The sequence below is a fragment of the Dipodomys merriami genome, unplaced genomic scaffold, assembly GCF_024711535.1.
Source record: "Dipodomys merriami isolate MVZ:Mamm:240054 unplaced genomic scaffold, mDipMer1.0.p SCAF_370, whole genome shotgun sequence".
Lineage (NCBI taxonomy): Eukaryota > Metazoa > Chordata > Mammalia > Rodentia > Heteromyidae > Dipodomys > Dipodomys merriami.
The window spans coordinates 122,934-148,409 of NW_027205271.1; the positions used below are offsets into that span (position 1 = coordinate 122,934).

The 25,476-nt window shown below is 36.0% G+C and overlaps 1 long non-coding RNA gene and 1 pseudogene across 1 annotated transcript in view; both read right to left on the reverse strand.

Moving 5' to 3' along the window:
* LOC138804740 (uncharacterized) overlaps nucleotides 1-23,767 on the reverse strand; it is a 47,738-nt gene extending 23,971 nt beyond the window's left edge. Inside the window, exon 1 of the long non-coding RNA XR_011365333.1 lies at nucleotides 23,482-23,767. This is a non-coding gene — a long non-coding RNA (uncharacterized lncRNA). The remainder of the gene's footprint in view (nucleotides 1-23,481) is intronic.
* Nucleotides 6,015-6,114, reverse strand: LOC138804747 (U6 spliceosomal RNA; annotated as a pseudogene).
* Nucleotides 23,768-25,476: the final 1,709 nt, after the last annotated feature.

Consider the following 25,476-nt stretch of genomic DNA (forward strand, 5'->3'; position numbering starts at 1 on the left):
ATATAATAGTTTCCTCCTCAGAAATTTTCTTTGCAGGTATTTTCCTCATAGTGACAGAAAAATGATCAATGCAATGAATATCAATACATCACATTGCACATCAGAAAGAGACACAATAAAAATCACAGTAAAAATGTTAGAATTCACCACATGATAAAATAACAGGTAGAATGTGCCAAATGCTAATTGATTATTTTTCCAAGTACTTTACCTATGGTATCTAATTTAATCCTCAGAATAATTCCATAAAGTGGAACTACTTACATTTTTAATTCTCTGATGATGATATTGAAGTCTTCAGAGTTGTAATTACTAGTACAACATTGCACACATGTAAGTGTTAGACTGAGGTCCATCCCCGACTGTATCAATTAACCTCATTCTATTTTATGACTAAAATTCTAGGAAAAATTCCTAGAATTTTTGTGTACACTCATAATATTACATTTTATCTTTGTTAGAAAATAGGGAACTGTAATATGAAAACTTGAAGTTCAGAATCAATGTATACCTCCCTGGTGAAAGGAACTGCTAAAATATAACATTCTTGATTTCTAGGTCAAAATAGCAGAAATCATATTCTATCCCTTCACTCAACACTGCACTGCCTGGGGAGCCTAACTTTGTTTAACACTGTCTTACTGAAAGAATGACCTCCCCAATTCCTGATGGAAACAGACTGCAGGTCTTCTGGACCAATCATTTCCACATTGTAGCTCAAGTAAGTTGTTTACCATTAGAAGTATTTTAATAGTTTTTTATACCCAACATTTTGAGACAAAGGTACTACTTTAAAATGCTATTAAAGCAACACTGATATAAAAATCACCTTTGGCCCCAGATAAATAATTTGCCTTTCATGTACCCAAAAATGCAGTCTGACCTATTATTAATGTTAGGAATGAGGGGATAAAAAATCATAGACAAGAAGGCCTAAGCATGAATTAAAGCCTCTCCAACTTGTGAATACAATTGGTTTAAAAAGACATTAAGGGCTGGGAAGGTGGCTCAGTGGTAGAGCGCTTGCCTTGCATGCATGAAGCCCTGGGTTCGATTCCGCAGCACCACATAAGCAAAAAGAAAAAAAAACGCAAGTGGTGCTGTGGCTCAAGTGGAAGACCACTAGCCTTGAACTGAAGAGCTGAGGAAAAGCGCCCAGGCCCAGAGTTCAGGCCCCACTACCAGACTCCCCCACCCCCCAAAAAAAGATATCAATACTACTATATTTGTTCAAAATTTCTTATGATACTGAAGATTCAATTGTAAACTGTTAACACTTGAAAATAATTCATTTTCTTGGGAGTAGGAAACAAAACACAAGGTTAATCCTAATCATATTCAAAGACATTTATTTATACTACAAATTCACTCTCGTAACTACAAAGATTCTAAAAATAACTGAAGCATAGTGTAACGAAGGACATAATTTAACTGCATCGTATACATTCAAAGGATTTTGCTAATAGAAAATAAATTTATACTAATAATTATCTCAGCCAATTCACTTCCATTCTTTTATTCTATATCTTTTATTTTCATAAAAACTGGCTTTTCATAAAATGATGCATAAAAAGCCTATATACCCACTTACATTTTCAGATTTTAACAATGTTTATTTCAGAAATGTCTTTAGCTGTATAGTCAATGAACTGAAATAACACTAAAATATTCAAAGGGTTTTCAGAAATTGCAAGACTCGCTCTGTGATGTTATTTAGATTGGAAAGGATATTCAAAAAGCCTTATTTGTTAAAGTTGTGATAGTTACTCCCACAAAAGTACTATTAATGAAGAAACCTTTGTATGTATAATACAACTTCAAATGCATCCACAATCTGGAGGTGACACATGCTTTTTGTTTGTTTTTGCAATGTATATCTAACAAACATATCCACAATACTGATTTTCAGTAAATATGATGGGATATTCAAACCTAAAAATACGGGGTTTATTATCTTAGTGTGAATAGATTCAAACTTACAAAGAAAGTTATTTTCAACAGAAATCCGGAAAGAGTTTATCCACCTTGAGTTTCACAGGAATAACTGGAGAGTAATAACTGTTTTGTCAAGTTGGTCAAAATTACTCTATGAGTATATCTTAAAAGTATATCCAATTTAAGAGGTCAAATACATATTTTGTACTGAGAGTCATATTACAGCAATGACTTACTACATAATTATATGTGTATTTTCTTTCCTAGCATATGCTAAGAGCTTAAAGTGATCTCTTTTATCTAACTTAATGGTGTAAATGCTTTGATTATGATGATGTTATTATTTTACAAATAAAATGTACAGAAGGGTGGTTCCACTGAAATGACAGGACGGAACACTGATAAATAACAATATTGCAACATAGCTCTTTTCAGCCTCACTGTCCACATTGGCAAGCAACATTCCAACCGCACACACACACACACACACACACACACACACACACACACACACACACACACATGTGCGCACATGTACACACACATATACATGAATGCCAAATTCAGGGTTTATTGTACATAAAAGTTCAATTAAAATATTAGTGATTAGAAAAATGATAATTTGACTTATTACAAAATAATACATAATCTAATCACCACGGTTGTTACATTTTACCTGTCTCTCCACATGTGACCACTTAATTTATTTTTAGTTCATTCATTTATTCATCATTCACTAGTTTGTTGCCAATACTGGAGCTTGAACTCAAGGCTTGGCTCTGTCCCAGAATTTGTTATGTTTTTGTTTTAGTTTTCTCAATGCTAGCATTTTACTGCTTATACTACAGGTCCATTTCTAGCTTTTGCTGGTTACTTTCAAACCAGAATCTAATGAACTTTTTTGTCTGGTTTCAAAGCACAGTCATCAGATTTCGTCTTTCTGATTAGGTAGGATTAAAGACCTGAACCACCCGTGTGGATCTTAATTTTTCCTGTACATATGTAATGCACATACTTAGATAGTAATTTAAAACTGAGAGCATAGAAGCAAGATGTACAGTGATGATATTGTCCTGTCAGAAATTCAAGTTAGTAATGTAAATTTCTTCTTAAGACCATACACAAAAAATACTTAAGAAGAAACCTGATGTTGTGTGTGTATATGTGCATGTGTGTGTGTGTGTGTGTGTGTGTGTTTGTGTGTGTGTGTGTGTGTGTGCTGTTGCAATATGTTCCACATATAAGCACTGTGCAGCGGTGTCCAGCCATTCAGTTATTGCATGAATATCTGCCTTGAGATACCAACTCATGGGCAATGTCTAGGTGTCCACTCTAGGCTTCATGATGAAGAGGGGTATACTCATCCTCATCCCTAGTATTCATATAAGTGGCCCTTTTGGAAAGTACTCTCCACACTGTAGTAAGCTGTAAGATAAGCACTCTACCACTGAGCCACCTTCCCAGCCCAAGGATTAAGGTTCTTGCCTGTAATTTGGTCAAAGCTATGTCTCTTTACATAGGCGACTAAAAATGTATTTACTAATTTCAAGTAAATACATAAATTCTATTTCCATCTCTTTTAAAAAATAAAAAAAAATTGTTTGCTCTGTAAATTGATTAGATGCATGGATTTTGTGGCTAGCTATGTCATTTCACATATGTATCTCTTTTCCTCTTTCTCTTTCATGGTTCTCATAGACAATATGGTTGCTCCATAATTATCCTAATTTATTTTGCTTTTATATTTTTAGTTTCATCATTTCACTTTCTGCTCTGCCATTTCCCAGAACAGCACCACATAAACAGAAAAATCCAGAAGTGGTTCTGTGGCTCAAGTTGTAGAGCGCTTGCCTTGATTTGAAGAGCTAAAGGAGAGTGCCCAGGCTGAGCTCAGGCCCCACAACTAATTTAAAAAAAGAATCTAAATACTTGATAATTCTACTAACAGATCTGACTGAAATCAGTTGAATCACATTTTTCCTGTACAATGAAGGAATAGGTCCAGGCTAGGAAAGCAGCTACAAAAGGCAGGCAGAATGTATCTGTGACAAAACTTTGTGGAAAATGGAATCGAGGACTACTTACTGGTGATTCACTTGCACTTGAAGCATGAATCAGAACTATTGCTTGCTGATTCTGAACTATTGCTTTGATCATTATATTTTCCAAGAAGAAAAAGTGAAATTTAATTGATAGTAAAGGACTATTAATACATTTTGACTTCTCATTAAGCATCTTCAATAATCAAAATAACTTGAATGCAATAGACAGGCCTATTTTTAGATGAAAACAACTGTCTTTTATAAGATTATTTCTTTGTTGCTTTGTATGTCCCTCCCCCACAGTGTAACCCCCGCTTTCACTATATTTGATGTCAGTATAACATGTGGAGGAGATGGGGACATACAAGTCGTTTAAGGATTCAGGTGGACCTGTTGCAACAATGAGAAGTACAAAATGTCATGTCAAAACCAAATTTACAATGTCGGTGTGGGGGGGAGGGGGGTATAATTGGGTGGGGGGAGGGGGGAGGCTGGGAAGGGAGGTGAAGGGTAAACAAAGCAGGAGGCTGCAATGCTTGGTAAGAAATGTATGCATTATCCTGCCCATGTAATTGTAGCCCCTCTGTACAGTATGTTCTCAAATAAAATAAAATTAAATTAAAAAAAATAAAAATAAAAAAACATAAAAAAAACAAGAATTTAGGTAGTCATACCAAGGACTTCTATTTTACTACTGCATTATACATTTTTTCTAATGTTGGATACCAACATTAGAAAGCTACTAGTAAGCTCTTAAAGCCCATATGTTGAATAGTGAGTTCTCTTACACTATAACATGATATTTCCCAAATCATTTACAAAGAAGGCATTGTTTCCTATTTTCTCATTCCTAGAATAAGCTGCACATGAAGACACCAAGGGTCCTCATGTTCAGACAAGGAACAAGATGAAAAAGTGAGGAATGGTATCAATTTCAAGAAAAAAATGGAGTAGGATCCAAGCAAATTTCTTACTATGGTGTGAAGACTACTTTCCAAAAAGGCCACCCAGATGAATACTAGGGATGAGGATGAGCATAGCCCTCTTCATATGGAAGCCTAGAGTGGACATTTAGACATTGTCCATGAGTTGGTAGCTCAAGGCAGATATTCATGCAATAACTCTGAATGGCTGACACCCCTGCACAGTGCTTATATGTGGAATAATACCAGAGTGGCAGATACCAATCCCCAAATTAAAGGCCTCTGGTCCTCCTTGCATGTTGCTGCTGGGAATATAAATCGAAATGATACTCTGTTGAACCATTATATCAAACCAGGTTTGAAGAACAGCTTGGAAGAAACTGCATTTAATATTGCCAAAAGGATAAGTATGTATCACTACCTCTTTGAAGTTGTGGAAGGCTGTACAAATTGTTCTCATAAGTCGTAATGGTTTGGTTAAGTTTATTAAATTTCAAAAATGCCAGTCCATCCTCTGTGGCCCTACACATTTTTTCACAATAAAAAGCAACAGCAATATCTTACTTTTAAAATTCATGGATTCCATGGTATTCTTCCAAGTGAATTGCCTGACTCTGATGTCAAAATGCATTCAAGAGTTTTTTGTATACATCTATAATGATTTCTGCAGAGTTTGTGATTTTTTTTATCAGAAATAATTTTAACTTATCTGTTGAAATGGTGCTTTTGGGAAACAAGTATATCTATGTTTGTACAATATCCATAATCTATTTCATTCGCTCCTAGATATAATACTTTGAATTCTACATTTTTATATAATGTATAGTTTCATTAATAAATGTGTCCTTTCAGATTGCATTCCATATAGAAGAAGTTTAAAATTCCTTTTTATCCTAGGTCCTTATATTATTTTATTTCTTTGGGATTACATGACAATGTTATCTAATTTCAGTTTTGTAATGGTTATGCTATGTAAAGGCCTTTCTAAGGTGAAGATTTAATATACTGATGTCAAACTAACCTTTAATTCTATGAATTACATGTATTGTTACACTTGTATTTTTGTAATCAACTTTTTAATAACTGTTTTTATATTTCTTGCATAAGAAGAATGACAAATATAGAATACTTCACAAATTTTCATATAATCCTTGTGCAAGTGCCATGTTCATCTCTGTGTTATTGTAATTTGGGTAGACCTGCTGCTGAAGCATGAAGTACCCTCTAAATTTAAATACTTAATGATGCAATCTTTATACAGGCATATATCCATGGTTGCCTATTTGTAACAAGGAACACTTATTGTTCCTTAAATTGCGATTGATCTTATTTCTCTAAAATTCTGTGTATAGTGGAAAAGCTTATATCATTTGGTCGATTGCTCATATTTACAATTTTTTTGTCAATGACTATTTTGTCGTTTTCATTTTAAATTTGATCATACTTTGAAGCCTTTAAAGCTAAGTCCAAAGGTGATGGCTTTTCAAGTACTTGTTTATCAACTGAGTTAGCTTTGTAGAGCTAATTGATTCAAAGTAAGCCTTGCTTGAGAGCTACTTCTAAACTTCTGCAGCTTAAAATTTCCCAAATTAGGTCTTGCTGGGACAAATGTCTACCTGAACATTTACCCTTCTTCCTTGTAGGAACAGACCAACCAGAATATCTCACCCTGACACCATAGATTGTCTTACTGGAACAAAATTAATCTTAGTTACAAGGGATCATAGAGAGATGAACAGTTCAGACAGAATTGTTCAGAATAGAAGGTATTTTATCAAAATATAATTGTTTATTATACTTATCATTTCAAAAGTAGCTAAAGCCAAGAAGGTGAAAAAATTTTCATATGCATGATTACCTACTGTCCTGGCCTGTCTATCATCCAACCAGGCAGGAACTTACACTACTGACTCTCTATCACCAAATATTTCCATAGCTCCTGGAAAAGTCCATATGTTTCTCCTCGAAATTAGCCCTTAAATTGGTAATGTTTTAATCACAGTGTTTCCTCTTGCCTCTAGGCTGTAAATCTACAAATGGTAAAGCTTTAAGTCTAACTCTACCAAACACTGAGGTGGAGATAATGGAAGAAAACTTTAAAATAGAGTTGCCTTTGATTCCCTAACCACAACACAACAATGCAAAACAATTTTTATATTATATATACTTATATATTTTATATTTATAAATATAAAGTATGTGCTGATTTTAAATTTCACACAATGAATATTACTAGAATTGATAATTTGACAAATATATTGACACTTATTCTGATAAATAGAATGGAATATAAATAATTAGATTTAGGATATATATTAGAATATAAAAAGTATCAATGCAATATCTTCAGTATAAACTTGTGATACGTTCTATGTGTTCGTGATCTTCTGAAATCACATGGTAAAATAACAATATTGTTTTCTGCTAATCTATAACGGATTTTACTCTGATGCTCTGTTTATTGTTTTAACTCGCTGGTCCCAAAGTGTTTTTCTCCATATTTCTGAAGCATTCTTACAGATTATACCCAAATTTTGCTGATATGATGTCTAAAATCTATTATTTTTCTGAAGGACCCACGGATCCGAGGATACCAGTTCCTAGTTATCTGTATCATCAGATAACAAGGGCAAGACTTCTCACATAGGCCCATGCAACATGCCAACAGAAAATAATTGAAGACATCTCAATTTCTCATTTCCTATAATATTTCAGGACCCCACTTCCTTACAAGAATTAGCAGAATTCAATTGTGAAATGCAAGGCAAGTTAAAATGAAAGATGAGATCACAAAATCTGAGAGAAAGTACTATAATTCAAACTTTCAATTTACAGATGATCAGCCCATATGAGTCAACAAAATTACAAATGAACAAGATTATTTTTAATACCCCTCTCCTAATGATTAATGAAAGATTTTAGTGCAGCCAAAAAATAGATTCTGTAATGATAGATCCATAAGTGGCCTAACAAGGCTAGGAATACTTGATTTAGAGGTCAAATATAATTTAGAAAAACATTAATTGAGAAGATCCTTAGTGCTTCAAAACACTGGTACTTCAGTAAAATGAGGTTCTGTAGTATAAAAAAATGTTGTCATTCTCAAACCAAAGATAACCTATATTTAATCTCCTGAAAGTATATTCATTTTCAAATAAACTATTTAAAATCACATTTGCCAAAATAGCACTTGACAAGTAGATGATAGTGACATTACCAGGATTTCAAGTGTAGGGAGCTAGTTACAATAGAGTTGATTTACATACCCAGCACCAATAGCAAACAAGTTCAACCATTCATCAAAGTGTAGAAATAGTACTCCCCACCATTTGTGTTGTTCAGTAGGTGCCTTCCAGAAATGTGTTAAATAGATCAGCCTCCCATATTTCAAACCCAAATATTAGCTAATAAAGTAAATTTTATCACATAAGAAGGTACATTTTAAAAAGTCACTAATAGTTGCCTTATCATGTGTTGTTTTATATTTTCCCTATCTGTCTAACATAGTAAGAAATATGACTTTAAGTTTTGAATATGGGTACTAATGAGAAATGTGACAAAAATAAAATCTGTCATTTATTTGTATCATATTCCTCTAAGTAGTAAATTTTAGTTTTCTTCTTTTTCCAAAACTTATAGGTAGTAGAAAAAATTATCCTATGTAAAATAAAATAATCATACACCATTTTACAAAGCAATTTATAAAAACTGGTAGTTAGAAATAAATTCTAAGCCATTTTTAAATTTTCTTGTTGACTAAAGATATAAAATCATGTCTAAATGCTTCACATCTCCAGTCTTGCTAGTTGTTATTGCAGATGAATGAATTATGGAAATATAAGCTGACATCAGTTCAAGTATATGTGGGAGTGAAACTCCATGGAATGTATATAAACGTTTCAAAGTATTAACAGGCAGTTTAACAGAATGACTATCAGGAAATTGAAACCAGAGAGGAACAATAATAAAGAAATAGAATGAATGAAAAATGGAACACGGGGCAAGTACAGCTAGAATACTCAATGTACATATGTAATGAAGGAAGTGCTAAATCTGAATTCAATCTTGGAGAAAGAGTTGGTTGACATTGATAGAAGGAGTGACTCTGATCCAGGAGCATTAGACAATCAGATGGACATATTTAATTGTAAACACTTGTACAACCTTTTGAAATTCAGTTAAAAAAACAACAAACAAAAACACACAAAAATGACAACCAAACAGCAATCTCTAGAGAGTATGAATATGACCTCTCAAAATTTTAAGCAGTTAATGAAGGGCAGTCTTTGGAAAAGCAAACAATCTGTTCAAAGAGGGCAGTTTGGGGTAGGGGAGAATTTTGACCAGATTTAGAAAGATTGTCTAAGGTTATAAATCACCTATATCTTCTGCAAATATTTTCTTCTGCGAGTGCTCTTTGTCTGAACTGGATACTCCAGTCCTGAGTCACACTTGATAGCTTGTGAAGACAGAATGGAAGAAACAAGATCAAGAACCTATTTCTCCACTGGAGAGAAAACAGTCCTCTCTGTTTTCTCTCAATCTCCTCACTACTCCATTTTCATACTTTTAACAACGTCAAGTAATTTTGAATTATATCTTTCCTTCTTTGTTCTCACAAAGTAATTGTTCAAAATAATTCATTAAATATTATTTGCCATTATTTTCTATCATGCTGTTTACTTGTTCAAGCGAGTCCATTAAACTTCCCCTTTTCATTTGGTTGCCACGAAAATCCAACAACTATGTTAATGCGGACCAACGCTAATGCAAAACTTTGTCTCCAAAAATCCAGTCCAAGAACCTATAATCACAAATATTTAGCTATAATTTTTCTTTTTTTTTACCTTGAAATCTTCTTGTGTCTAAAGTGCCCGCAAAAATAAGTATTCCACCACTTTTTGGTTCAATCACTTCTAACCTCAAAGATATTTTGCTAACAAGATGCTTAGAGGAATCCTAAGAATACTCCACTTTTATCTTCTCTCTTAAAACTTTTATCTTCTCTCGTAAGAATCTCCTTAGATACCATATCAGGAACAGTGAAGTTATTCTTTGCAAAATTATTTCAATAGGTTATTTTCCTCTTGGTCTTGTATTTGCTCAACAAGATGTATGAGAAGAATAGAGTTAAATCACCAATTCCTTGGATGATATTGTCTGTTACAAAGGACAATACTTCTATGTCCTACTTCTATGTCCTCTTCTTAGCTCTTGCCTGATTTCCAATTAATCACAGGTTCTTGGCTTCAATTCTAGAGAAGCTGAAGCACCATAAGGCTTCCCCCACTGCTACATCTTCATGGTTTCTCTTTGAAAACTCTTTTATTTGGAGGTGGAATTTATTTTCATGTCTTCATTCAATTTATTCTGCATTATACTGAACCAAATAAGCTCTGTAAAATTACTTTAGGTAGCAAAAAGATTAACACAATCTATATCACTATATAGAATAGTTTTGGCCCCCTCCATTGCTGAAACCAAAACGCTTAGCTAGGTCTTCTAATATCGTGTTTTCTTACCTTTTCTATTTGCTCTAATCTTTTCTGATCCCCGATCTTTTGGGCTTATGAAATAGGAGAAGTTTTCACTATCTCATGTTAATAAGGATATTATATTTTTGAGCTACTTAGAAATGTGAAATCATTAAAGTATCCAATCAGATTTTTTTCTGTGTTTCAGTGCTTCACGTGCAAAGACATTGTGGAAAGTATTAAAACAGAGAAGTGTAAACTCAATACGTTCTTTCATTGTGCAGGACACTTTCTCCCTAAATATTTTGACCCAAATAAGCTTTTTAAGAGAATTACTGTTTAGTAATTAAAGGTCAATTCACAAATTTTGATGTCTTATTTTAAAAAAAAACTTTGAATTTAAATTCCACTACAACCTTGTTTCACACAGTAAGAGTATATTTCCTGGGTAAGGACAATTCTCATGGGAACCTATACAGGATTTACAGCAAGGTTTGAGAGGTTTGTTTGTTTACTGTGAAAATGAGCCACCTTACCCACATTGCTCCCTCTCAGCTAAGTCTCCATGGATTTCTTTGCATGAAAGCCTATTTTCCCAGGAAATTTTAAATTTTCTGAATAGGCTAAGTTAAAAGTTAGAACAATTAAAATTTACCTGTCATAATTTTAAAACACTTTTGAAATTCCTTTATCAGAATCTCAAATTTACCAATCCTAATTCCACGTTTATCATCAAAAACAGTTAACATGTTGTTTTCATGATATAGTATCCATGAAACTATTATTTTCCAGTGGCTTTGTTACTCATATATATGAAGGTATAAGCTGATGCGGAGCAAAATGAACTCCAAGATATGTAAAGAGATATTTATTTGCAGTTGTTGTTTTTAATGTACTATGTGATTTCTATTTTCCTTGGGTTTTTCCCCTATGGTATAACTCCTACTGTGTTTGATTTTGGTACCCTGTGTATTGTGTATACATTTACCTTAATTAGGGAAGGGAAGAGAAACAACAAAATGGCGAGATAAAGGACAAAAAGCAAACCAATGCAATAGCAATACTCAGAAGACAATATGTTGGAAATGTACATTACAACCTGTGAGGGGTTTGGGTGTGAAGGAAAAACGTGAGAAAAAATGAGAGAGGGCATAACAAGTTTGAAAAGTTATGTATTCACTGCCTTACAATTGCTAACCCACATCACTTTCACATTAAAATTAAATTTAAAAAATAAGCTGCATGAAATAAAATTTCACTGTATTGGTATAGTAAATATTATTCTTTATGTAGTAACTTTTTAAAAATTCAGTGTTATTTGGCATATAATTTGAATTAATTACCCCTTCTTTATCAGAGGCCATCAACTTGAATGTTATCCAACTAGAAAATTTTTTCACAATATACTTGCCAATATTTTCAAAAAAGAATAAATTAGTACTTTCTCATACTAAAACCGGAAAACATTTAATTCTATGGAAACCCATAACTTTTAAAAGTAAATAAGTTGTTAAGAGGACAGAATATGTGTGTTCTTCAAAATTCCTATGACTAATAACTACTCACTTTCAAATTCTCAACATTCCATACCTGAGAGATTCAAAATAGTTGCTGTTTCCATGTTATGTAATTCTGCAATAGATGCATTTTCCAATGGGGTGTTACAGATTGAGAAGTGAACAGAAAAATAGCCACATTCTGGTATAGGATAAAACTATAAAGCACCGGTTATAATTAATTCTTCAAGAGTAAGCAATTTTTTTTATCAGATTAAGCTATTATTTCTATGAACATCAATCCCAAAATTTATGCCATAAAGTCATCCTAGACCAACAGTTTCCAACTTGTAGGGTGCACCTCAAAATTCCCTTAATTCACATCACAAATAGATTATCTGTATTGGGAAAAATATTACACCTTGCTAATGTGGTGCCCTCCATGTTCCGGAAAGAACACCACAACATACTGGGTTGCATCATTTTTCCTCCACTGGTATTCTTGCAAATATTATTTATATTTATACTTTTTTACTATCATAGATATTCAGGATGCTAAAGATTGGAAGATTACAGTTCAAAGCCCACCCAGGCAGGAAGGTTCCCTAGATTCTTATCTCCAATAAACTTCTCAGCAAAAGCCAGACACAAGTGGTACTGAGGTTGAAGTGGTAGGGCACAAGCCTTGAGCTTAACAGGCGCAGACACAGTGTCCAGGTCCAGAGTTCAAGCCCTATGACAAAGCAATAAAACAAAAACAAAAATAAAAACAAACCCAAATCCTAGCATTTTTCTCACTGTATACAGAGGCACGTAATTAAGGAAATTGCTTCCTGGGTTACATACAGGTAGAAGAAAGAAGATATCACACAATTATTCTCTTCATACCATGTTATATTAAAGCCTCAAAAATTGCTTTTTCTAAATTTATAAATTAATATCATCAATTTCTTGGCAACTCTGTCTAAATTATTCACATTATCATTTTCTACATGAAGTTAGAATTATCTATTAACTGAGTTCTAATTATAACTCGCTTGAAACAATATGCTAGGTAAATAGAATGCAAGAAACATCTGTAAATTTGTCAATTAAACCCTCTACCTAAAAAGAATTTTGTAGTATCCTATAGAATATGAAATTACAAATGAAACCAAAGTATTTTTTGAAGTCTAAACTCCAATTTAGCAAGATCTATAAAGACCTACATTAGGTAATCTTTGCTATTCCTCCAGGCTTAAGCTTTTGTAATCCTTCATCCTTTCCTTGGAATCTAACAGAATGATGATTACTTCCTTTTTCAAATTTTGGATGGGAATCATGAACCACTTTGCATCTAGGAATGTTCTGTAATGAAGAGCGCATTTAAAACACAACTGAGGAGGGGCTGGGAAGGTGGCTTAGTGGTAGAGCACTTGCCTCGAATGCATGAAGCCCTGGGTTCAATTCCTCAGCACAACATAAGGAAAAAGGAAAAAAAGCTGGAAGTGGCGCTGTGGCTCAAGTGGTAGAGTGCTAGCCTTGAGCTCAAGAGATGAGGGACAGTGCCCAGGCCCAGAGTTCAGGCCCCACAACCGGAACCAAAAAAAAAAAAAAAAAAAAAAAGAGTAAAAAAATAAAAAATAAAATAAAACAAAACTGAGGATTAGTTGTATTTCAATAGAAAACTTGGCTTCTCAAAACATAATGAAAAAATTAGCCCAAATTTCCAACTGTGTATTCCTTTCTTGTTTTGTTTGTTTCATTAAGACAAAATTATACTACCTGGTCCAGCGAAGTTCTCAGTAGTAATTCCAGTCTCTAATCTCCTGTCAGTTTGGGTGCTAGAATTCAAGGCTTATATCACATTGCCCCACCATAGTTTCTTGGTTTATTTCTTTATCTGTTTGTTTGTTTGTTTATTTATTTTGGGGTCCAGTAATGGGGCCTGAAATTTGGGCCTGAATGCTGTCCCTCAGCTCTTCAGCTCAAGGCAAGTGCTCTACTACTTGAGCCACAGAGCCACTTCTGGCTTTTTTCTTTTTGCTTATGTGGTGCTGAGCAATCAAACCCAGGGCTTCATGCATGCAAGGCAAGCACTCTACCACTGAGCCACCTTCCCAGCCCCTTCTTGGTTTATTTAATCTAGATACAGACTATCAATTCTGAACTTTTCCAGTGATATTATCCACTAGACTTCTCAGACTGTTCATGCACTATTTTCAAAGATGTTCTAACATTTGACACAGGGTATGAACATTTTCAAATGCACCTGCCGGGTCTCTGATTCATTCCTCCATGGATCCTATCCCTTTAATATTGATTACTTGACTCTCTTACTATCTCTGGTCCCTACTTATGTAATATTCTCAAACTTTTTTGAAGAAAGTTCACTTTAGTATTTTAATTTTAAAAATTAATTTCTAATTTTAAAAATTACCACTTGATTCTAGTCTCACTCAGGACATACTTTCTATTATTTTCTAACTTTTCTACATATTCTGAGAGTTGCTTCATTTGTGTATATGTGTGTGCACATATAAGTGCCTCTGTGTGTATGTGTATGTTTATATGTATGTATGCAAAAGCCTCAAGCTCTTATTCATCATTCTTGCTCATGACTGTTATTCCATCACCTGAGCCATTCTTCCAATCTAGCTTTTGGCTGGTTAATTACAGATAGTGTCTCAAACACTGTTCCGCCCAGGCTGGATGCAATCTGAACTTCCCAGACTCCTTTACATACTTAGGTTTCATTTATCCAGTAGAAACAACTTTTAAACTACAAACATTTTTGTGAGTGTAAAGTCTAAGCTGTAACCCAGATTTTTAACTCAAGAATTCATATAAAGATAGATGAACATACACATTACATATGTTGAATGTACACGGTTAGAAATGTGATCTTAAGCTGGGTGGTGGTGAGATCTGAGGATTGGGGTTCAAAGCCAGCCCAGGTAGGAAAGTCCAGGAGACTCTTTTCTCCAATTTACTGCAAGAAAACTGGAAGCCGCACTGTGGATAAAGTGGTAGAGCATTAGCCTTGAGCGGAATAGCAGAGGGACAGTGCCCAGGCCCAGAATTCAAGTGCCAAGACCACCACCAACAAAAAATATATAAGTAAAGGAAAGAAAAAAATGTGATCTTATCCACCAGTTGATGGCTAGTATAATCCCTGCTCTCTCAAGATGGAATTTTTTCCTTATTAAATCCATATCTGACTTGCATTGGAAACAGAATTATTCTTCCATTCTAATTTCTACAAAGTTGTGTCATTAGCAAGCGTGATTAGGAAGGGAGTGGCCTCATACTTCGGGTTCCACGTAGGAGTAATGCTTTCTCTATATCACTCTCATAAATCTACATATTGGACTTGGCTTTATTGTTTCAATGTGGTCTTATTTGTAGAGTCTTCTATAGTGTATTGAACCTTTATACTTAAACACAGAATTTCTCTTTCTCTTATTATTGCTATAGTTAACACGAGTTAACAAATTCATGTACACTTGGGAAATAATGTGCAGCACATATACTCACAAAAAAAATGATCTAGGAACCTTCTTCCTCTTTAAAATTCGCCTTAATTTACAGAGAATTTACAAATTTTGAATTCAATATACTCATGAATAATGTATTTATAAGAAATATAAATTTCATATTTTCTCTTTACTAAGTTGTCTCTGAAATACGTGTTACATCAGGTCCAAATGTGTTCTTGTATTATTTCGGTGAAGCCAGAAATCATTCATTATACCTCAAGCAGCACCATAGATTGTTCCTGGAAGTAACTGTTACTGGATATGGAAACTGATCCCAGTAGAGGAATGGAACATAGAGTATTGACAAAGTTCAAGTTAACTTGTGCTTTCCTTTATACTGTAAATGAAGAGAATCTGAAAGCTTGAAGGAAACTTTGTCCCTGAATTTTTCTAGTGTGTTTTTACTTATATATAATTTTTCTGTAAACTTCTAGTTGAGAGTATTACAAAAAGATATAATGTGCCATTTGATGGCCAGCATAGAACAAAAAGAAATAACATTGTTTTAAATATGTTCTTCTTCAGGGGCTGGGAAGTTGGCTCTGTGTTAGTGCACTTGCCTTGCATGCCTGAGGCCCTGGGTAAACTTCCTCAGCACCACATAAGCAAAAATAAGCCAGAAGTGGTGCTGTGGCTCAAGTAGTAGAGCGCTAGCCTTGAGTTGAAGAGCTGAGGTAAAGCGCCCAGGCCCAGAGTTCAGGCCCAAGACTGGACCCACCCCCAAAAAAAATTCTACTGCAATGAAACAAAGACATGGATGTTTTATAGTGTTTTTTGGATGGATATTTCACCCCGAGATGATTCTTTTGTTGCAGAAGTCAGTTATCAATTACTTTAGTTTGGTCCTGAGTTCTCCAGAGCAATAAGGATTCCAAAAAAGCATCCAGTGAGTATGATCAGCAAAAGGAGCCATTTCTCAGACCAATACTCCTTTAAGGAGGGTCCAATGAAATATCTGTTTTTTTGTTTGCTTTTGTGTTTAGCTTGTGTTGGTTCTGAGGCTTGAAGCCAGAGGCTGAACCCTGTCCCTGAACAGTTTTCTTTCCTGCTCACCTACCCCCAAAGCTAGTACTCTACTGCTTGAACCAAAACTCCACTTCTGGCTTTTTTGCTGTGTAATTACAAATAAGAGTTTGACAGCCTCTCCTGCCTGGTTTGGCTTTAAACTAAGATAGTAAGAAAGCCAAGTGACATCAACTGTATAGACTTCTCTTTTCAAACGAGAAATATTAGATGAAGTTTATTGTAAAGCTAATATTTTACAAGTTTTTTTCTTTCTTTATTATTGTGAGCATAACGTATAGAGGAGTTACAATTACATGGGCAAGATAACGAGTACATTTCTTATCAATCATTGTTGCCTCCTCTTTGTTTCCTCTTCCCATCCCTTCCCATATTCCCCCCTCCCCAAACCCGATCCTCCCCCCCACCAATGTTGTAAAGTTCGTTTTTCGACATAATGACTTGTAAATCTCATTGTTGAAATGGGTCCACCTGTATCCCTAGTTAAATGATTTGTTTTTAGAGCATATGTCCAGAAAAGAATCCATAACATAACTCAGCAAAAGTAGGTGCACTGAATCATTTTGGAATTTTTTTGTTTGGGAAGATTATTGAACTTGTCATTCCTTTTGGGGAAACTTAAAGTCATATTTCACCTTTTTGTTGGTTGTGGGGCTTGAACTCTGATCCTGGGTGCTAAGCTAGAACATGACCTCCGGGTTTCTTGTGGTTAAGTGAAGGTTAGGGTCTCGTGGACTTTCCTGACCAGGCTGGCTTTGAACCACAATCCTCTGGTCTCAACCTCCTGAGTAGCTAGGATGACAGGAGTAAACCACCAGCACCTGGCTCATAGTTGCATTTATGTGCACTGAATGACACTGTGTAGAAAAAGAATGGAAATTTTAACCAAATGATATTGCAGCAATTCAGAAAAATTGAAGTAGCAATAAATATGTCCTCCTTTCCATTTTGTTACATTAATGACTGATGAGCTATGGGACCCTTACATTAGCATCCTGTGCCATCTGTATAGGTGTATTTAGTATCAGGAAATGTTCATAGAGAAATATAGACAGAATAAGATTTTTAGAAAGCAAAGGAGATAAGGTATGAAAGAATAGCTTAGAAGGAGATACATTTATCACACAGAGATTAAGAGCTAGCCTAAGAGATTTAGAATGCTAAAGGCAATGAGGAACAGCCTAGCTAACAATTAGTTCTACAATAACCAAAAATGGTTCTCAAGAACAGTTTCTGGTATACCTTAATTACTATCATTTATTCCTTCTATCTGGAGTTATTCCTTATTTTCTTTCACAACTATTAATTAACCTCTGCATTTTTGGTGCCATAACTGTCCAAAAAGATTTCAAAGTCACACATAGCCTACCATTCCCTTTGTGATTAACAGTGACGACACAAATCCTGGAATGGTTGAATTTCCAGAATTAAACGTTACCTGACATCTAAGCACATCCCTGGCATTAATTGCTGTGACTTAATGAACAAGATTTTTTCAACACAGTATCCTCATATAAGTAAAGGACATGAATTAGGAACTGTTGTCAGGGGTCAGTATGGAAGGAGCAATTATATATTCCAAGTGTGGGTTATTTATTTTGCATTTACTAACTGAATGTTTTTGTGTTCTTTTGATTTGATTTGTTTTTGTTCTTTTTGCCAGTAGAGGGGCATAAACTCAGGGGTAGGGAATTTTCCTGAGCTTTTTTTCTCTTGCTCAATGCTAGCTCTCTATCATTTGAGGCACAGCACCACTTCCAGTGGTTTTGTGTGTGTGTATGTGTTACTAAGGAATTGAACCCAGGGTTTCATGGATGCTAGGCAAACACCGTACCATGAAGCCACATTCCCGGAGCCCTAAATAACTTTCTTAAGATGGCATTACATTTTCATTCTGTAAATACATATCATAATTTTGGCCAGGTGCTAGAAAATGTTGTAGAAAGCAATGCAATACAATAAGTCTAGTAAGGCTGGATGGACAATGAATAACTGTTACCGTCTATCCAGGTAACAGAAGGGCTTATCTCATGGAGCTGTTTCAACAAGCTGAGGAGACAGCTCCTGACCCACAGCCAACCTCCAGAATGAGAGGGCCAACCTTGGGTTCCAGCCACATGGGGATGCTGGGCCCCCTCCTCCAGCACCCATTTGACCAGTTCTTGTGAAAGAGAGAGAGAAAAAAAGTCAGAATTACAATTAAGTCTGGTGCCAGTGGCTCAGAATTCTAATCCTAACTACACAGGACGCTGAGATATGAGGATCATGGTTCATAACCAGCCCAGGCAGGAACGTCTGTGAGACTCTTATCTCCAAAGAACCACCAGAAAATCAAAAGTAGTGTTGTGGGCACAAGTGGTAGAACACTAGCCTTTTGCTGAGGCTTTTGGGAACATCGCCCATGCCTAGAGTTCTAGCCCCACGACTGACAAGAAGTGGAATTCCTACCACAAGAAGCGGACTGAATAGCACCCATTGTCCTAGGGAGCATTTTAGCAAAGTCAGGCAGAGCTTCCTCTGAAGTTGAAGTCATAAGTAGGTCACCTGGCTTCTCTCTGCCTTGGTATCTCCAGCTGCAAAACTCAACACAGTGAAGGATCCTCTTCCTCATGGGGATAGGGTAATGATGAGAGAGAGCCATGTTTTGTTTCATAATCCCACATCTGTTGCACAATTAATAACAGGCCCTGCCTGAGCCCTTTCTGGCTATCTTCCTGTCATTTCCTCACAGAATTGCCGAGAACCTTATCTGAAGACTACTCCCTCTGTTCCTAGCCATGCTCCAGAGATCCCTCTGTATAAATCCCTTGTTTCCTCACAACTGTCCTGTGAGGAGAATGAGGTCTGATTGTTACGAACCGACCCAGACCTTCACCAGTGGTTCAAGAATCGTCTGCTGTGATTTTTCTGCTTGCTCAAACTGACTTAAGAAATCATTAAACCACAGGAAAATCAAACACAAGTAGACCAGAGTCTCCAACAAGAGACAGGTTAAGAACACAAGGGAGATACAGGATCTTCCCATCCCCCACAAAAAAATCAAAGAACTCTTTTTTTGTACCTTTTACAATTTTTTTCTAAAAGTTTTTTTTTTAATTTTTAATTTTTTACTTTAATTTTTTTCTATTAATTTTTTTCTTCCTCTCATAATTTTATCACTTTTCAGAAACATTGAAGTAATACCTTGCATTCTCTCAGGCCACAAGGGAAAAAAATTAAAACTCAAAAGGAAAAGCCACCAGAGAAAATCCTGTAACACACTGGAACAACACACTGCTGAATCACGAGTGGGTCATTGAAGAGATTAGAAAAGAAATTCAAATGTTGATGAAAACACAAATTACCAGCTCCTTTGGGACACAGCAAAGGCAGTACTCACAGGCAACTTTATAGCTGTGAGTTCATACATCAACGAATTGGAGAGATCTGAAACCAACCATTTAATATGACATCTGAGTCTCCTTGAAAAAGAGCAGCAAGATGATCCCCAATCCAGTAGATGGTAAGAAATAATTAAAATTAAATCATAATTAAATGAATTAGAATCCAAAAAAAATCATAGAAAGAATCAACAAAGATTTGTTACTTCCAAAAAATTAACAAAATTGAAAGACTCTTAGAAAATCTTATAAGAAAAAGAAGAGAACACACCCAAATAAATAAACTCAGAGATGAGAATGGAAACATTACCACAGAAACAACCAAGATTCTGAATATTATAAGGGAATACTTCTCAAAACTTTATGCTAATAAGTTTGAGAACTTGGCAGAAATGGACCTTTTCCTAGCAATATTGACATGCCAAAACTAAACCAAGATGAGTTATACCATCCTAACAGGCCCATATCAAGCATTGAAATAGAAACATCAATAACACACCTTCCATCTAAGAAAAGCCCAGGACCAGGTGGCTTTACAGCATAATTCTATAAGCCCTTGAAAACACAGCTCATACCAATACTCCTCCAAATCTTCAATGAAATTGAAAGAGAAAGTTCACTACTGAACTCATTCTATGAAGCCATAATAACCCTCATGCCCAAACCAGGCAGGGACACATCACAGAAAGATAACTATAGACCCATTTATTTGATGAACATTGATACAAAACTTCTCAACAAAATGTTGGCCAATCAAATTCAACAATTCATCCAAAAAATTCTACACCTTGATCAAACAGGATTCATTTCAGGGATGCAAAGCTGGGTCAATATACGCAAATCAATTAATATAATTCATCACATCAACAGGAGCAAAGATAACAACCACCTGGTTATCTCAATAGATGCAGGAAAAGCAATTGACAAGATCCAACGCCCCTTTATGATGATGGTTATGGAAAAATTAGGAATCCATGGAACTTTCCTCAATGCAATAAAGACTATATATGACAAACCTACAGCCAGCATTATACTTAATGGTGAAAAACTAAAGCCATTTCCTCTTAACTCAGGAATGAGACAAGAAGGTCCACTCTCACCACTTCTCTTCAATCTAATATTAGAATGCCTAGCTACAGGAATAAGACGAGATGCAAACATAAAGGGATCCAAATAGGGAAAGAAGAAGTGAAACTCTCCCTCTTTGCAGATGTCATGATCTTGTATTTAAAGAATCCAATATACTCCACTCCCAAATTACTCAAGCTGATTCAAAACTTTGGCAAAGTATCAGGGTATAAAATTAACCCCTCAAAATCAATGGCTTTTCTGTATACCAACAATGAGAAAAGTGTGGCTGAAATTAGGAAAGCATCTACATTCGTAATATCCCCACAAAAAATAAAATACCTGGGAATTAACTTAACCAAAGAAGTGAAGGAACTCTATGATGAAAATTTTAAAAACCTGAAAAAGGAAATCAAAAGAGATCTTAAAAAGTGGCAAAAACTCCCATGCTCATGGATTGGAAAGATAAACATCGTGAAAACTGCAATCCTTCCCAAGGCTCTCTACAAATTCAGTGCGATACCTATCAATATTCCAACCTCATTCTTCAAAGAAAGAGAAGAGGCAATCTAATAATTCATAGAGGATAATAAAAGACCCCGAATAGCAAAACGATCCTCAACAGAAAAAAACTGTGCTTGAGGAATATCATACCAAATTTCAAACTCTACTACAAAGCAATTGTAATCAAAACAGCTTGGTACTGACATAAGAACAGACCTCAGGACCAATGGAATACAATTGAAAACCCCGAAATGAACCTACAGACATATAGCCAACTACCCTTCAATAAGGGAGCTAAAATAATAGAATGGAGGAAAGACAGCCTCTTCAGTAAAGGGTGCTGGAAAATTTGGTTAACTACTTATAGAAAACTAAAGTTAGATCCGAATATATCACCCTGCACCAGAATCAACTCCAAATAGATCAAAAACCTCGGAGACAAATCAGACACTCTGAAAACATTGCAGGATGGAATAGGAGAAATCCTAGGTCTCCTTGGCACAGGTTGAATTTTTTTAATAGAGACCCAGAAACACAAGAAATCAAAGAAAGGTTGGACAAATGGGATTGCACAAAGTTGCAGAGCTTCTGCATGGCAAAGGACATAGTTAGCAAGATCAATAGAAAGCCCACGGATTGGGAGAAAATCTTCACTAGCCATACTAGAGACAAGGGTCTCATATCTAAAATATACTTGGAACTCAAAAAATTAAATCCCCCAACAACAAATCCTCAAAGAAACAACTGCCAATAAATAAGGCTAAAGCCTTAAATAGAAACTTCTCTGAAGAGGAAAGAAGGATGGTCAATAGACAAATGAAGAAATGCTCAACCTCTCTAGCCATAAAAGAAATGCAAATCAAAACAACATCGAGATACCACCTCACCCCAGTTAGAATGGCTATAATGAAGAACTCTGATAACAGATTCTAGAGGGGATGTGGACAGAAGGGAACCTTACTTCATTGTTGGTGAGAGTGTAAATTTGTTCAACCTCTTTTGAAAGCTCTATGGAGGTTCCTCAAAGCACTCAACATAGAGCTCCCCTATGATCCAGCAATCCCACTTTTGGGCACTTACCCAAATATTTACAAAGAAGACCACACTAAAGCTACCAGCACAACTATGTTTATTGCAGCCTTTTTTACCATAGCTAAGATATGGAAGCAACCCAGATGCCCTTCGGTAGATGAATGGATCAAAAAATTGGGTTATATATACACAATGGAATTCTAAGGCTCCATCAGAATGAATGACATTGCTCTATTTGTTAGGACATGGAAAGACTTGGAAAATATTATATTAAGTGAAGTAAGCCAGAACCACAGAAAGATAGGTCCCATGGTTTCCCTTATTTGCAATAACTAGTATATATCTGAGTCAAGCATAAAAGTTCAGATAAATACATATTAGTGAAAAGAACCCTAAGATATCTATTCAATTTTTTTTCTTTCATACGATTCTTTCTAGTACATTCATAAGATTTATTTATTTGTTGCTTTTTATATCCCTCCCCCACGGTATAATCCCTGCTTTCACTGTATTTGATGTTGTTATAATTTATGGAGGGGAAGGGAAAAAACAAATCGTTGAAATAGGGATTAAAGTTGGACCTATTGCAACAATGAGACATAGAAGTGGTATGTAGAAAATGAACTTGACAACTCTGGTAGGGGGAGGGGGAGGATCGGATAGGGGGTGGGGGAAGGATGGGATGGGAAGGGGAAACAAAGGAGGAGGCTACAATGCTTGATAAGATATGTCCTCATAACTTGCCCATGTAATTTGAACCCCTCTGGACAGTATTTTCACAATTAAAAAAAACACTCGGCTGCTGTGGAGTAAATGTTTGAGATAATCCATCTAAATTGATGACTGTGCATGTTGCTACATGTCTACCACCCCAACTACAGATGACCAGGCCCGGTGGAGCATACCTGTCACAGATAGGAGGACATCAATCCAGCCCAGCCAGAGCATATAGAGGCTCTGTTTTAGAAATGCCCAAAACAGAAAGGTGGCTCCTCAGAGCCAGGGAGAGGAAACAAATAGCGGGTCTTGGTGCCCTCAGAGGGGTGTCTGACCCAGTGTAGGGGTGGTTTTGGGGCAGCCACTCACATGTGCTCCTGGGGGAAGTTGCTTGAGGCTGCTCCAGGTGGGGCGAATGGGAATGGCAGTGGCATTGCAGACACATGTCCTCAGAGAACCAAGGCCTTTGACCAAGTTGGGGCTTTACACAGCCTGGCAGGGTGCCATTGCCTGGTTTGAAATTCTGAACCTTGGGAAGGCGGGGGGCGGGGGGCTGGGGACTAGGCAGGCATCTCAATTTCCTTCTCTATTCCAGTCGCCTTGAGGCTCTTCTCACCACTCAACCATCTATACCTTCCTCAACTGCTGGTAGTGTTGTAAACTAACAGAGGGAATCCTGGTGCTACCAGGCAGCATGGAATGTGGGCGTGGCCGCCATTCTTGTATCTCATTGGTCAGAAAGAACAATGAAAGAATGGGGGTGTGGCCAGAATCCTGTGATGCAAACAGCATGGGCGGAGTCAATAAGATAGCAGCTCCCCCAGCCCTTTTCCCAGGGAACAATGTCCAATTCAGTTGGAGACAATAGGGTGACCTGCTTTAGCCGCATGGCTGCACAGATCATTGTGTATGGCTGTTTGTTCCCAGTCCCAGACCATGAACTGAGGATATGGGCACAGTCTGTGAGCTGCTTTTGCTCAAGGCTGGCCATCCACACTAGAGCCACAGGGATTCTGGCTTTATTGGCACTGAAGTTGGACTTTCCTGCCTAGTGTGACTTCGACCATGATCCACCCATCACAGCCTTGTAAGTATCAAGGAAGACTGTTGAGGGCCACTGGTGCCTGCCTAATCATTGATCTTACTGATGTTCTTGGACAGACTGATAAGTTCCCTATCCTCCTGTTTAAGTGGCAGGAGCTATAGCCCACAGTTGGAATCCTGGTCCAGCCACCTCAAAATGGAAGGAGATCCTAAGAAACTTATTCTTGTCCATATGATTACCAATAGAATATGATGTATGTCATGATTGAAAGAGCAGTCCTTGAATGATTCTAGGATAAATTTATATAGAATTATTTTATAGGACACTGATCGATGTTAGTTAATGCTTTATGAAGCATTTAAACAATCACATTCATAAAATGGAGGCATAATGAAATACCTAAGAATTACTATACTATTACATAATATAAAGGTGACATTTTTCTGCCAGGACTGGGATTGGAACCTATGGTCTTGGTAACTCTCTTGCACTGTGTGGGAAGGGGAAGCTGGCCTCCTTGAAGTCAAGAAATACAAGTCGGTTCTTTAGGCCTGAAATAGATCCCCACCACTAGAAAACATCCTATTCATGTACAATTTACATATATGATTCATATTTACATACATATGTTGACTCCATATTGCATTCAGTGCAATTATTTTATTTGTTTTATTCATGTATTGACCATTTATTTTGATTATTATGGCACATAAAACATTGATTACATAAGATATAGGTCTGCATATGTATTCCACTTCATACCCGACACTCAGGACTTTCACAGAAAAGGAAAACATGCGTCGCCATCAACTTCTTACTCCACAATTCATTTTTAGGGAATGCTGGCAACTGATCTCACAGCCACAAGCCAATTAGGCCCAATTCATGAATGGGTGAGTGTCAGTACGCCATCCTGGGGCAAATTGAGCTGAAAGGCTATAACCAGGACCTGAGATCAAGCCCCAGGTGTTAGCAAAATAAGAACAGATTGACCTGCAGATGGAAGTATTTATATGTATTTATATATATTTCTATGTATTTATATAGAGTGTTAAAGATGTCTATATATTACTCAGTTATATAGAATACATTCCTACCAATTCCTGGGTATTAATAATGCGTCCATGTCATTAATGTTATTGTTTTCATCCTTATACTATTAATGAAATGAAACAGTGTCCTGAAATTATTGCATTCCTGTAAGTAATAATATTCTTTTTATGCTTCATAAATACTAAATAAAAATCAATTAGCCTCCTGAAATGATGCTGCCTAAATTTATAGTAGCATCATTCATGATCAACTCATTGAACATTGAC